This window comes from Pinus tabuliformis, chromosome X (assembly GCF_031772625.1).
Source record: "Pinus tabuliformis cultivar Carrire ecotype Pingquan chromosome X, CPIR1, whole genome shotgun sequence".
NCBI lineage: Eukaryota > Viridiplantae > Streptophyta > Pinopsida > Pinales > Pinaceae > Pinus > Pinus tabuliformis.
Genome location: NC_142308.1, coordinates 635540208 through 635544936, shown reverse-complemented (window position 1 = coordinate 635544936; position 4729 = coordinate 635540208). Strand labels below are relative to the sequence as shown.

General features: G+C 36.9%; 1 pseudogene; it reads right to left on the bottom strand.

Annotated features, from left to right (window-relative positions):
• Positions 1 to 214: 214 nt before the first annotated feature.
• On the bottom strand, positions 215 to 1809 carry LOC149141593 (GDSL esterase/lipase 6-like; annotated as a pseudogene).
• Positions 1810 to 4729: the final 2920 nt, after the last annotated feature.

Below are 4729 nucleotides of genomic sequence, written 5' to 3'. Positions count from 1 at the left end.
AATTCTCCAAATAGCAAAAGGCTTTTTATGCATTTTATAATCAATCAAACATTCAACTTATCCATGGACCTAATAATCATTGCAATTATTCAAATATATTTTGCGATCAGGGATGCTGATTTGAAGATATACAAATGATAGTGACGAATCTGAAATGAATCAGCCTCATCCACTACCCAAATACAAAGTCAAAGGAAAATTAATGATATACTCTTCAATGTTTGTGCAGCAGTCTTTTGAGATTGAAAGGTGGGATGAAGGATGTATTCCCTTGCCAAATCTGGTGAGAAACCATCTCATAAATTTTCTCAGTGGGATGGATTCCATCCCAAAATACGTATTTCTCTGGACGTTTGCAAAGAAAAGCGCTGTATTGGAATCTCCAACCCACAAGACACAGCAGTGTTAAATGGCCCGGCTCCACAGCACGCAGACGTCGTGTTTTTAAAACCTGAAATGAAAGCCACGTCCCATATTGCATTTAGTCAATTCGCAAACCAAGCCACCCATATAATGTTTTCGAAATTTATACTGCTTTTTTCAAATATCACTGATTTTTACCATAGGATTCACCGTGCTGAATTATATTTAATACGAAATCATAAGTGTTAGCTAACAGGATCGTTGCTCCATCTAATTTTTTATTCAGCTGGTTGACGAGCTGCCTGAGACCATTATTATATGCCACAGCCAGCTGATTTGCAATTTCCACACATCCACCGTTATATGCCTTCAATCCTGCGAGCCTCAAATTTGGACTACATCCTAGAGGGCCGATATCTAATACAACCAAGTTTCTTGCCCCATTTTTGTAAAGTGCCTGCAACATCCACATATAGAGAATACCCCAACAATTATCAGAATCGAAAAATCAGGTCAATAATTAACTGGTAAAAATAAAATATGAATGCTTTATACTTACCAACAAGTGTTCGTTATATTTACTAAGCAGCAGCTTAACAAAATCCTCGGTACTTGTAGAGTTTTGGAAGGTGGTATTCGCTAAATAGTTGAGGCCAATATCATTGCCACCACTGGTAATGGAATACAAGGACTTGGATAGATATTCTTTTGCATAATAATCTCCTCCAAGCTTTTTCCCTAGACGCGAAGAATAGTTGGCGAATTGGCGTATCTGGAGACTTAAAGGGATGATATTCTGCATAGCGAAAACACCAACCACGTTTAAGTGTTTATTTTCAACATGTAAATTCTTCTCCATCAATTAGATAGAACATGTGTTTATTTTGGGACTCACCAAGTAATTCCCCGTGGAATCCAGTATTCCGCTTCCTCCAGATGCGAAATTAATACCTTGAGAGAAGTTAGACCGTGGGTTCAGATATGGAGGTGGAAAGGGCAACCTTAACTGAGTAGCTGCGGATACAAATATCATACGTATATCATAATCTCATGGAAAAATCAACCATATAATTATCATTAAGTTGGATGCGGTAGAATAAAGGGATCCAATAAATCCCATGCTATCGGGCCATAAATGAACGGCGGGTGTATATGCCCACCGTTCGATTTTATGGCTCGCCATAAAGGTAAATAGGTGAAGAAAATACCGATGAAATCGAATGCAGTTCGGCCATTAGAGAAACGACCAGTGGGGCGATGGAAGAAGGTCTCTCCGTATGGCGGAAAATTAGCTTTGTCAGTTGTGTTGGCAATGAAATTGTTGGTAGCAGCGTCTGCTAGAGAATCTCCAAAAATGAACATGGCGGGGACATTATAGTTAATTGGTGTAGCCAAAGGAAGAGATAAAAGCAACGTAAGGGCAACGAGCATTGTTAATAACTCCATCATAAAGGAATATGATTGCAGCAAAGGGAATCGAGGGAGGCATGGATGGATGTAGATAAATGAAAACGAAATGCATTTATAGAGAAAGATGATCCAATTTTTAAATAAAAAATTAAGGATGGGGAGACAGCAAGGCAGGCTTCTTAATTTTAAATAAAAAATTAAGAGGATCCCAGGAGTCCCTCGTCCCGCGTTGCGTTCACACGCAAATTCGGAAGAAAATGCATTTATAGAGAAAGATGATCCAATTTTTAAATGAAAAATTAAGGGTGGGGAGACAGCAAGGCAGTTGTGTTGGCAATGAAATTGTTGTACCAGCATCTGCAAGAGAATCCCCAAAAATGAACATGGCAGGGACATTATGTAAATTAATAAGAACTCCATTATAAACTTCCCCTTCGCCTTCACGGAATTGATGGACATATATACATGAAAACGAAATACAACGGCACTCTCTGTGTGATCCGCATCCTCATTTATGGGTAAAATTGATATAATTTGGGAATAAAATAAGAATGAGTTCGGCGTAATGTAAAGTAGCTGAGCCAAAGCTAAAGGTCAGTTTATTCCAATATCGAGGAGTTTAGTTCATCTATTTAGTTAGTCATTGTTTTTATATCTTGTTAGAATATGGAGTAGTTATGTGAATTTTTATATTTCCTTTTAGCATTACTTAAAAATCAATCACATCACGTTTAATGATATTTATATACCAGAGTGATGAGATGCGTACTAAACAAGTAACGGAGAATTTTAAAATATATTACTTGTGAAGTAAGGGAAACTTCAAAATTATATTACTCGCGAAGTTCGAGGCGAGGATGAAGTGGGCGGTTTTTCAACATAGTAATACAGTGGGGGAGCTTAGTGGATTGATACGTATGAAACAAGTAAACCAAAATTCAATACTATATTAATTAGTTGTGACGGTCGAGGTGAAGTTGAAGTGAGTGTTTCCTAGCATAATATTGTAGAAAAGTTTTAGCAAGGTATCAAGGTATTTTGTATTTCTAGGTAATGAATGAATTAATAAGCTTTTTTTGGTAAGTCAATATTAGTGGATTGATTTTATTTTTTTTTTATTTTTTTTTCTTCAATAAGAAAAAAAAAGCTGTATTATATTCATATAAGATGAGAATATACATTATGGAGCAGGTATGCGAGATATACATCATAGGCACATAGTATATGGATGATATATATTATGGGGCAGTTATCAAATACATCATGGGCAGATAGTATATGGGAGATCATATGTCAAATAGAAACTGATGTTGAGACTACATTCCGTGTGGAAGACAATGAGATCTATTGCCCCCAATGACATAGAAAAAGACCAAAAACCTCCCAAAAACATAACTTATATATGAAGATGTCTGCAAAAATCCTCAGATACATAGATGATAGTAGAAGGATGGAAAAACCAAAATATTTGTATGAAACAAGTAAAGAAAAGTTTAAAACCATATTAATTGTGAAGGTCAAAGGTTTTTATTATATCAAAAGAAATTATATTATTAGTGGATTGCTATGTATGAAACAAGTAAAGAAAAATTTAAAACTATATTAATTGTGAAGGTCGAGGTGAAGTTGAATTGAATGTTTCCTCGCATAATATTGTAGAGAAGTTTTAGTGGATTAATGGAAAAAAAGAAAATAAGGAAGGTATGAACGTATTTTTGTATCTTTTTGTAATTAATAAATTAATAAAAATGAAAATTATAGAGATTATATTACTAAATACAATTTTTCATTATTTTGTTCATTTTAGTTTTATTAGATTTATTGGTTACAAGATAACATTTAAAACAAATAGCAAGTTTTCAGTACAATCTTATTAACTAAAGTTGAAATAGCCAGTGAAACCAAAAAAAATTGAGACCATAATACAACCCACAACCATCAGGGATCATAAGAATTGATCAGAGTAGGGTTCTTTGTTCCAACACCACGTGATGCGGGAGGTCTAAAGTCATAGTGCACATTCTTTTCCATGTCTGCAAGCCTCCCTTCAAAGTGTTCCAGCTTCTCATAAATTCTCCTTTGACTCCTTTGCAAGGTGGCCAAACGATCTTGCATTTGCTATTGATTACAATGGAGATTGTTTAAAAGTTCGATGACCACATTCTTGTCATCATGACAGTCCCTGTTGAGCTGCTTTAAGAGGAGGGTCACATGTCTAAGCTGGTTGTGGAATATGTCTAAAGGGGGGTGAGCGGGTGCGGGGGAGGGGGGTAATTCCACTGTTCTAGTTGACTCTGTAGGGATGGGGTCCATTGCCTCACCAAGACCACGTTCATCCATGATACGTTCTCCATGTTGAACCCTCGGTCCTATACCCCTTCTCTCCCTTCCATACTGACGGTGCATAGTCCATTGAGATGGGTCCTAAAGAAACCCACAATTAAAGTTAAACCTCGTTGGCCTACAACAATATACATAAGTATATCGACAAGTCTCCACACTCAAACAACGATGCAACTGGAAAACCACAGACCCATGGTGTTGGCTCTCGTCATATCCCTCGATTAAACGACTCAGACCGACTAGTAGACAGGTCGACCACCCACCTAACACCACTAGAAGGGAAACAAGAAACTCCCTACCTCTGTGCCAAGCCCTTAACTTCAAATAGAAAGAAATAATCACATGGCCTCCAAGGTGATCAACAAACATATTGACCTTCTAAAAAAAATCTTTGTAACTACCATAGGTGCAACAACCATGCGAGGCAATTTCAACAACTTCGCACCAAGGCATTGAGAATCACCCAACAACAAAAGTCAACACTAAGCGCAACTAGCAAGGGTGGAGGATGAGCTCAAACTCTTCTATCCAAGCCCTTTAAAACACCACCAAAAACTCTTAATGCGACTGACCAAACCTCTATAATGACACCAATTCTCAACAAAATTCACAT